Raw genomic sequence first — 11,406 nt, forward strand, 5'->3', positions numbered from 1 at the left:
TTTCTATTGCATCATTTAACAAGAATAGCGGAGTACAACACAGAGTAGTGTAATTAATTGGCAGTAACCTTTTATACTTGCAGGGATACATTTTTATTATGCTCTACTGTGAGCTTTCACAGAGTCCTTTTGACATCTTCATTCTCATGATGCTTCTGGTTCATTTAAATGCAATTTTTGGAAGACACTTTCAGGACCATTAAAGATGCAAAATGATCATGCAATGGGAAGCTATTATTACCTTAGCAGTTGTTTGTAACGGAAATTCCTTGATTTGTATGGTAACTAATGGCACTATTCCTTGGAAAGACCATAAATGTACCATCTCAGTAAACAGATAGCTACTGCCTGGGAACACAAATTTCACTTCCAGTGACATTGTGCTTTTAAGGATATTGAAGTCTTTAAAAAAACTTTTACCTTGTATCTAATAAGCAATTATACTTCAAAGTTTAATGACCGTACCATCTTCTCACCATGAATTACAATGTAAAAAACCAAGCTGTGAAAGCACAGTGGGCCATGTACACAGAAGACTAAGCTGATCCCTACCTCCCTTCTCAAGAATACTTCAACAGGAACGTCACACACAGCTCATCCTTCAAGGGGATGAGCCTGTACTTTGCATGTGGAGTAACTGTATTCACAGATCCTGTAGAGAACAAGTACAGTTTTATATACAATATATACCCACTCAATCTTGGACAGGCACACTCATTCCAAATGGACAGTTGGTAGTAGGGATGTGGGTGTCTCTGCACATCCCATCTGTTAATTTGTATGGTAGAGCCTCCTTCTGGTATCTAGAATATGCCATTTCTCTGCTTCTCAGGAACACAGTGCCAAAGGGAGCAACAGAAGCAATGACATGTGGATTGGCTAATTGCTTACCTAGAAAAGCCCAGGTTTGCAGTTATGTCTGGTCAGATTTCTTCTGCAGCTTTACCTATATGTGGTACATCGTACCGCCTAAATTTAGAGAGGGCTGTCATGCTGATTGCACTTTGCCCTCCAAGGAGGTGGATCCACAAAGATACTTAGGCCCATATGTTCCATTTTGAGGCTTCACTGCAACTCACAAAACTCTTGCCAAACGCTCTAGGTGCCTAAGGTTCTTCCTCTTGGGCATATGCCCTGTCACCTCACTCCAGGGGTCCAGAAGTGTGTCTCCCACCTATGCCCTGGAGCAATTCACCAACAAGGGGAGAGACAGACATCTGGCCACCTAACTCAGAGGTAGCCTGCCAGATGGGGTCCCACTGAAAATCTGGCCAGAAATCAGGAGCCCACCTCACAACTTTTAGCCCAGTGGTCAAAGCACTAATCTGGCATGTGAGAGATCCAGGTTCAATTCCCCCATCTCTGCCAGGAGTGGAGGGACAGGATTTGAGCAAGGATTTCCCACACCTTTCACTTGAGAGCTCCAACCACTGACATATAGGACAGTCAAGTGAGTGGGTAGGGTCTCTCCTGTTGAAGCTATTCCACTGTGGATAAATGAGAGAGATTAGAGCAGGGGTCAGGACCTATGGTCTCCCACCTCCTGTGTGGGTGCCTTAATCACCAAGCTACAGAATTAGTTATTCTCTTTCTCTTTGGCCCAATGACTGCTCTGCTTTGGATAAATACTTAATAGTTTCCCTCCCCACCTCCCATCAGCATGTCCTATAGCTCAGTGTTCATATCCCCTCTCCTCTCTGGCAGACAGGAGGTGATTGAACCTGAGTATCCTGCATCATAGATGAACGTTCTAACCACCGGGCTAAAAATCATAAAGGTGGATACCTCCTCTGACTGTTGTGTGTGGAAGGAGTTAAGTGGGGGAAACACCCCCTGCTCCTCCAACCATGTTGTGTGGAACAAGTCAGGCACCAAAATCATTCAGGCACAAACCACTTTAGGGACCTAAACCAACTGACTTCAGGAGATGGGTTCCTATTTGTGGATCACTTTGAAAAAGAGGCACTTACATCTGCAGGAAGGCACCTATCTCAGTGAGGGGGCAGGGATTAGCACACACCTCTCTTATCAGCATCTCCTATTGGCTCTCCACTTAGCATGCTGGCCGGATCAAATCATGGTGTCGCTCAGGGGTCTGTACTGGTACCAGTCCTGTTCAACATATTCATAAATGATCTGGAAAAAGGGGTAACCAGCGAGGAGGTGAAATTTGCAGGATGATACAAAACTACTCAAAATAGTTAAGTCCTAGGCAGATTGCAGAGAGCTACAAAAGGATCTCGCAAAACTGGGTGACTGTGCAACAAAATGGCAGATGAAATTCAATGTTGATAAATGCAAAGTAATGCACATTGGAAAACATCTATCCCAACTATACATATAAAAAGATGGGGTCTAAATTAACTGTTCAATTCAAGAAAGAGATCTTGGAGTCATTGTGGATAGTTCTCTGAAAACATCCACTCAGTGTGCTGTGCCATTCAAAAAAGCTAACAGAAAGTTGGGAATCATTAAGAAAGAGATAGATAATAAGACAGAAAATATCATATTGCCTCCTTATAAATCCATGGTACACCCACATCTTGAATACTGTGTGCAGATGTGGTTGGTCCATCTCAAAAAAGATATACTGGACTTGGAAAAGGTTTCAAAAAGGGCAACAAATATGATTAGGGGCATGAAATGGCTGCTGTATGAGGATAGATTAATATAACTGGGACTTTCCTCTTGGAAAAGAGATGACTAAGGGGGAATATGATAGAGGTCTATAAAATCATGACTAGTGTGGAGAAAGTAAATAAAGAAGCGTTATTTACTCCTCATAACACACGAAGTAGGGGCCACCAAATGAAATTAATAGGCAGCAGGTTTAAAACAAACAAAAGGAAGATTTTTTTCACACAACGCAAGTCAACCTGTGGAACTCCTTGCCAGAGGGCATTGTGAAGGACAAGACTATAACAGGGTTCAAAAAAGAACTAGATAAATTCATGGAGGACAGGTCCATCAATGGCCATTAGCCAGAATGGGCAGAGATGGTGTCCCTAGACACTGCTTGCCAGAAGCTGGGAATGGATGACGTGGGATCACTTGATGATTACCTATTCTGTTAATACCCTCTGGGGCACCTGGCATTGGCCACTGTCAGAAGACAGGATACTAGATGGATCTTTGGTCTGACCCAGTATTGCTGTTTTTATGTTCTTATTATAAGATGCCTGTCTCTCCCCATTCATCATACCGAGAGCCTGCATGCCTAACTCAGGCTTTATGGATCACAGTATTGTTCCTGTGATTTTTGTAGGTGCCTTGATGCGGAGCGTTGCAATGTCTAAGTGACTAGATGATTTAACTCTAGTGAGCACGTATTTCTTTGCTGCACTAAGCATTCACCTTTGGGTGAGATCAATCCCTGGAGCAGAAGGGCAAGTGGGACTGAAGTGGTGTATAGATTTTATGTTGGCCTTCTGCACAGAGATGCATTTCAACAATAAAGAGGGGAACTAAACAGAGGTGCAGTAGAAGGGCAAAGAAGAAAACAGCAAAAAGACCAAAACGCTCTTTGATCTGTTGAGACATGGGTGTTGTGCTTTTGCTGATTATCTCTGAATTATACCAGATGAAGCAGAGCACATGCACTTTTGCCAGTGAACCAGCATATGGACCTATTGATTCAACCAGCTAGGCAGACAAAGGCAGGATTTGGTTAATTGTTTTGTAGTTGATGCTTGAGACATTATTGTTTCTTGCTACTAGTGACCATTTTTCAAGCTGAGATGGAAGATGCTGTAGCAGAATCACAACCTCTGAGCAGTGTGAACTGAGATAACAGCTGGGTCACTTATATATGTTTTGTTGGGCCTGATTGGGGTAGTGTAATAGGAAGGCTTAAAATCACCTGTGGGTTGTTTGGTCTCAGCTTACAAATATAAAAGCCTCAGTTGAGTGGTGCACCTATTGAAAGCTGGGAGGGGGGCTGGCATAAGCAGACTTGTGTGTGAAGGCCCCTCTCCTAGCCTAAGGGGCGGGGGTACTGGATCTGGGATTCAAATAATTACAAGGGACAGCTAATAAATAACAGGGTCAGGAGTAAGAGTCACAGGTACAAAAATCAGGGTACTTAGTGCAGGCTTAGCAGTACCTTTAATTAAGAGACCCATCCATGAAACTGCTTTTCCCAAGAGATACCGTATTTTTCATCAGTTTTGTGGAAAGAGGCATCCACCAGAATCATTTTACTTTGTTAGGGTTTTTTCCTGGAGGAATTCCCCAGAGATTTTTTTTTTACTCCTGGAAGAGACACTAACTTGTGGGACAAAATTTCTGATGAATTTTCATGAAATTCTCATGTCAGCACAGGATGGGTCCTAATCTTTTGTCTACCAAATTTACTCTACATCTGTTTTTTGTTTGTTTTTAAAGAAAAAGGTCAGCCAGAAAAGTTTGACCAATATAGGACTTAATCAGCATATTGCAGCTATTTTAAACAGCTTTGGATAAAACACCAGTATCTGAGAATCATGGCTGATGATACAGCTGAAGCCAATCCAATGATCATTTCTGCCAGCCAATTAGAATCATGGCAGGGAAATCATTGATTAAAGGTATGCTGTCCCTGGAAGGTTAGTAGAGGTGGCATCCTGGATCAAAATGCCATTTTTTAGTGATAGCTGATTTTGTGATCCACAGAATAAAATACCACAAGAGATCTGCCAGGCAAACATTCCATCTCCCTACACAACTTCTAATGATAGAAGGTATAAAGAATCAAACAGTTAGCATGTTTTTGTTTCTTTTCTAACTGCCATTGTATTAAGGCAATGGATATACATGGCTTTGCTCCAGCTGGATAGGGTACACTGGTTTGAAATAAGGCTGGCTATTTTTGCTTTAAATACACAAGTGGCTCTAGAGAGTGGATTGTGGTGTGGATAAGTAGGCAAATACAGCAGATAAGCTTCTTAGCAAAAGAGATGCTATTCAAATTGTGTGTAAGAAACAGTGCCACCTGCATGTGGTGTAAAGAAGCTGGTTAGAGGTGAAGGAACACACACACCTAGATGTATGAGGTAGGAAAGATTTCTCCTATGAGTTACCTATCCCTGTAGGAAGACTTTGTACTAACATTTGTTGATAAAAGTCAATGGAGCGACACTGATTTACCCCAGTTGACTATCTTCCCAACAATGTTTCGCTAATATGGAGAAAACTACAGTAATATAATCATTCAGCCATTTAGATGCACATCTAAACTACATAGAGCCCTCAAATCTTTGGATATTTTTTCCTCATTTCTGCAAAACAGTAGCCTATCATGCATGCCTTCATTAAAACAGAAAAAGGCACTACGCCATAAAAGTACAGATGAATAGCTACTCTATTACAGTTCTATCCTACTGAATGTCTATTTGCTGGGAACTGACACCTGGAAATCTGTATGCAGTGTTATTGTAGCTGTGTTGGTCTCTCTCATATCCTGGGACATGGTGGACAAGGTAATATCTTTTATTGGACCAACTTCGGCTGGCAAGAGAGACAAGATTTTGATCTTGCATAGACCTGAAGAAGAGCTCTGTGTAAGCTTGAAAGCTTGTCTCTCTCACCAGTGGAAGTTGGTCCAACAGAAGTATTACCTCACCCATCTTGTCTACCTGGAAATGGGGATGTTTTAAGGATCTTGGGGTAGTCTGGACTATCTGCCAGCTGATTTTTTGGTTTAGTAACTAGCAGCATCACATGAGACTGGTTAATTGGAAGTTTACAGCCACGGACTCCAGAACTATTTGTAAAATATTCTCCAATTACGTTTTTGATCATTCTACCAAACTGACAGATTTAGATATGAATTGAAAAGCAATTTGAGATTCATCCAAACCGTGCTTTGAACTAAATGAGTAACTCACTGGTATGGGCTTCTCTGTTAAATTTCCTCTCTACTCCCAATGATAATTATATGTTCCAGTGTTTAGATTCCTTCCTCCTGCCCCCCAGGAATCATATAACTAGTCCATGATTTTCCTACAACCCCTGTGCAGGGGGTAGCATGGTGCTGCCCTGACTGAAGAGCAGTGCATGGAAGCAATTTCTTCCATGTTCCACCTTACCCTAGAGAAGTTGTCATGACTGCTCCTTAGGGTCTCCCACAATACAAATAAATAAGGGGGAATTGACAGCGTTATTATGTATCTGTGCAACCACCAAGATACACTCCAGCACATAATCAGAGGAAGCCAAAGTTTACTGGTGACTTAAGCTTTTTGAAGTAGTATCTCAGCTCCGACTAGACAAACTTACCCAGAGAAGAAAAAACTATATAAAAATATCCAGTTAATCCCACAGTTGTAAAGCTATTAGGGATAGTTATTAAATGTCAGATCTGTTGTTACTCAGCACCACAAGAAGAGCATTACTGAAACAAACAAGCTCCACCACAGTAAGATTCTGTATCTAAAGCTTCTGTGTCTAAATATACCTGAAGATTTAGGTGTCTAAATATTAGCCCCCTTGTTCGAAAATTTTAGCCTCAATGTGACAGTGGGGTAAACACACGCATCTAAATTTTGCTCTTATGGCAGTGTAAATATATAAAAACTCCATATTTACACCAGTGTAACAGACTAGAATTTGTCCCACATTTCCCAGAGTAGTTAGAGAAACAGCTTGCTGGATGTTGATACACAAACCATTTTCTGGAGCTCTAGTGCTATGAGCAGCTGTGCTCTGCTCTGGCTCCCCCGACTAATATCTCTGCTGAGATTCATAACCGGAACAATCTGTACAAATTGTAATTAAAAGTAGCCTAGGATAAATGTATCCTGTGTATTGCCCACTCATCTTCTCCCCTAACAAGGAAATAAAATACCCCACTTCTAGAAGCCAGAAAGGATAGATATGTGCATTTAGCTCTATAGTAAAGTGTATATTTAAGCCAGGTGTTTATTGAGGAAAGCTTAATTACCTCAGTAGAAATCTCATTAACACTGGGCACTGTCACAGTTCATGGCAACTATACCTGTATTTCCCCCTTTTGGGTCTAGCAGGACACCCACTCTGGGCTACAGGCTCCTGAATGGTCACCTCTCTTGGTTAGAGACCCACAACTCTCTCCTGCCTGATGGGTTTTTTCAGGCTGCACCATTCCCTGCCTATACTGATTTTTCCAGCAAATCAGACTGGCTAAGGAGGCCTGCTTTGCCTTTTCCCAAGAGGCTGTAAACAGTATAATTGCCTAGAGGTATAAATTATCACACATTTTCTAAACAAGCACATTATTCTTCATGTGAAAGCATTGGAGAAAAAACATTAAAACAGAAGAACCTAAATGCATGCTGATAAGCATGCCAGCGATCACCCCAACTCCAACAAGGACTCTGGCAGGTTTTGCAAACCCCACCAATGGGTTTTTCTGAGGTTACAAGTTCTTAACTGAATGTTCTCAGAACAACCATGTCCATGCATTTGAGTCACTCCTTTATGCTGTTTGGGCCTCAGATGCGGTCCTCATGTAACAGATGATCAGCAGCCGAAAGGTAAAGCTTCAAAAGGCCGAGTTCTTTCATAACCAGAGAGGGTACCGTTCCTGGGGTTTACATTAGTCATGTCTCCTCCCAGCGACATTACATACAATCCCACAATATATAAACATTTTCATTTTTAAAACAAGTAACTTTTAACACTAAGTAATTCCTTATGGAATTAAATTAATCCAATAAGGTTTGTCCAGCATATTGTAGGAAATTACCATTTGTGTCAGTCACCATTACAAACTCAATTTAAGAACAGTTGCAGACCCATGGTATCTGAGATAGTTAGTTTGTATTCTAGCTCAAATGCTGTGCTATAGAAACTCTTGTTGAATGTAGATTTTTGATGGTCTAGTGTAATGGAACAGGATAGTATCCTTTTAAATGACTAGAGTCCTTTAGCGGCCCTCAGCCTCCTATGTTTGAGAAGACCATAACCTCACCAGAGCGGCAATTTATATGGAGCTAGGGCTTGCATGTCGCATGTAGTTGACAAACATGCCTGTTTAGTACCCACTAAGTAGCCACTATGCCCACATGGTTCATTCATGTGAAGTTTGTTATGTAAAGAAGACAAATAGCAACCCTTGTTGTAAATATAACCTATGTTCCCTCCCCACCCATTCAGCTCAAATACCTGTAAATCCAATGGGTGCTGTAGGGCGATGGGTTCCCTTGAGAGGGGAAAGCAGGAATCTAGATGTTGGATTTCAGCACAAGACTTTCTTAACCTTCCTCATCAGGTGTGGCTATTATCTTCACTCTGCTGATCTGACTAAATGTCACTCCCCAATATTATGGAAGCACTGCTCTCCAGCACGTCATCTGCCTGCTCACTAAACAGCTCTCTGTCTCATAATCTTTGGGCCCCATTTGTCTCTTTAGAACTCCACTAATGCTCTTTGCATAGCAGTAGAGAGAGAAAGAATATTCATAGTGACCTGCCCCCACCTTCTTCTTTCCCTTTTCTCAACTCTTCTCTCCTTTCTTTCACCTAATCCTTCTCTCATATGCTGGCTATAACTGAGGAGTGAAAAGGAATATGGTTAGTTTTAAACTAGAGCCTAGTGTGCCTAGATTTCCGGATAGATGAGTTCATGTATATATTCCAAGAATCAGAGGTGAAAACTTTCAAACTTGGGTTCCTAGAACTAGGCACCTAAATCCATATTTAAGCACCTGAAAATCAGGCTATTTTTATTAAGAAGTGCAAGCCACCTCCATCTCCATATATTTCAGCTTTGGAGCTTATGGTTGTTCAGCACTTCTGAAACATAAGACAGCCTTTATTTAGGTGACTAACTCTAAATTTAAAAGCCTATTTTTACATACCTTGAAATTTGTACCAAAATAAACAAGCCTCCTAGGTAGGAAGTTACATGTAACACTAAGAATCCTGGCTGGCTTCATTTCAGTATGATGGAAATGTATAGCCTTAAGTAGTGTAATTATTTGAGATTTCTAAAGTCAGCTAGGGGAATAATCACACAATTCCCACAACAGCAATGTGAGTCAGTAGCCATTAATTCAGAATAGTGAGATGGCAGTAAACAATGACTGGAATTCACAATTTTAAAAATAAATTCTCTATCCTGTCTATCCCTTGATTGATTAGTGTAACATGGAAAATTCTGCTTTGCGTAGCAACAGCTTTTAATTAGATGTGGTTGGAAAATTTTGTTTGAAAGATTTTGCCTTTGGAAAATGCAATTTCAACAAAACCTAAATTTTTCAGGAAGTCCATTTCAATGAAATTTCATCTTTTGAAAAAAACAAAAAATAAAACCAAAAACAAACCACTGGATAGTTTTCAAATGTTGAAACTTTCCCTTTCAGCACTTTCAGTATGAAAAGTTTTGATTTTTGTTTTGAGATGAAACATTTCTATTGAACCATTTTTTATTTTTACAGAATTGTTTTATGAAAAATTTGAGACTTTAAAAAAAATCTCAATTTTCATGTGATGGAAGTGTTTTCTGACCAGCTCAACTTCTAATCATAAAGCTTTGATGTTAATTTGGCAATCTCAGATGACAATTTTATTTACTTCTTGTTCTGATAACACAAAAATGCTGCTGATAGTCATGTTTCATAATTCTGTAGCAGTCTTTCCATGTAAACTAGTCATATAATTGGATTTAAAGAGCATATTTAGGATCCCTAAATTGATATATACTGAATAAGCATGTAATCTTATAACTTTAACCCTTGTCCTTCCATACCCCCATCTCCCTTTAATGGTTAATCACTCATGTGTTGTGCCACATATTCTTTTAGATTAACTCTTTGAGGCAGTGACCATGTATTTGTTATATAAAGTACTTAGCACACATTGGGTACTGTAAAAATGTTTTTACAGAAGAAGCTCAGATTCACATATGAAAGGACAATAAAGGGTGTGAGTGGGAGAATTAGATGGCAATGAGATATGAAGCTGTTCACTCTAGGCTACTGGTTCAGTTTTGGCCTATATCAATAATGAAAGTCCTAACTATCTGATGGTGGCTCATGTGAACTGAATTGGTGGTCTTGCCCCAATTCCTTGTGCATGACTGCACACCACAAAATACTGCAGCATAACTGGCATCCTTGTCGGCAGTTTCAGTAGACAGGTCAAGGACTGAAGAGCATTTGAGACCAATTACCCTCCTAAACTTAGATGTGATCCTTTCAGGTCAAGATTGAAGATTGATGGACAGGGCCGGCGTAACCCATTAGGTGACCTAGGCAGTCGCCTATGGCGCTAACATTTGGGGGGCGGCGACCGCGGTGGCCGGACCTTCCACTGCCTCTGTCGGGGGCGGCATTTCGGGGATGAGACCTTCCGCTGCCTAGGGAGGCAAAAAAGCTGCCGGCGCTCCTGTTGATGGGACATGGCAAAGAAGTCAATGGCTTAGCTTTACTTGTTATGTGGATAGACAGAGAATCTTTAGTCTCTAGGGTTGTCAATCTAGCACAGTTCATAAAATTCCCTTGCAAAAGAGGAAGATGTAGAATAATACTGTAAGAAGGGCGGCCTGTCTCCTTCCCCCATTCCCATCCCAGAAGGATCTGGGGAAAGCATTTTTCTCTAATAAGAGTCCAAAGCTTTTAAAGAAAGTTTGTCTCAACCCACAGCCAATTCAGGTATCTTTCAGGGGTGGGTAGTGTCCCATGCAAACTTAAAAAAAACCCACTCAGTCATTTATAGCTTCCCAAAAATCTGTTCCAAGGTGCAGCTCTTACTTCAAACCCTGGGTGACCAAAAGGTTCTGTCAGAGTCTATAAGTTCCTAGGAGTTGACCCACTCTGGGGTTCAGTTTACAGCTGCCTGCCCAGAGATGGCTTCCTTGTAGATTTCCCAGAGTCAGCCTCCTCTCTCAGAATTGCTCCAGGTTCTTTCTATCAAGCATCAGCCACTTCCCTGTGCCAGGTGTTCTGGTTGGCTCACCTAGAAAGTCTGCTCCAGGCTTCAAGGCTGCTGACAGGCAGCTCCCTCATTCCCTCTTACTCTTTGCTTTCTCACAAATATCTATTTTACTGTATGTATGGGACCTTGGGAGCCCTCGGTGCCAACTGGCAGGGAGCCCAACATACCATAATGTCCATTAGGCTCGACACACTCTTTGCCCCAACATGCTGTAATAATCTGTATCTAACAGGTGTTGCGTGAAGTATCATATGCAAACTGGTAACACACTGGTCCTGAAAATCAACTCTCTTCCTTTTGCTTACTTTTACAACCCATCTTAGTGCTGTGTATTATGGTGGAGAGCATAACCACAGATGACATAACAAGCTGTTGTGCATAGTGGCTGGCTCTTCGGAGACAGTGAACTTGGTGTCCCCCCTGTGAGGGTCTAGTAAGCGGGACTGGATGCTGCAGGGGAGATGGTTTCGGTGAGACTTGGGACCTGAAAGGGTTGCCTGGGTCACCCTGTAC

Source organism: Gopherus evgoodei, chromosome 2, assembly GCF_007399415.2.
Source record: "Gopherus evgoodei ecotype Sinaloan lineage chromosome 2, rGopEvg1_v1.p, whole genome shotgun sequence".
In the NCBI taxonomy this organism is placed as follows: domain Eukaryota; kingdom Metazoa; phylum Chordata; order Testudines; family Testudinidae; genus Gopherus; species Gopherus evgoodei.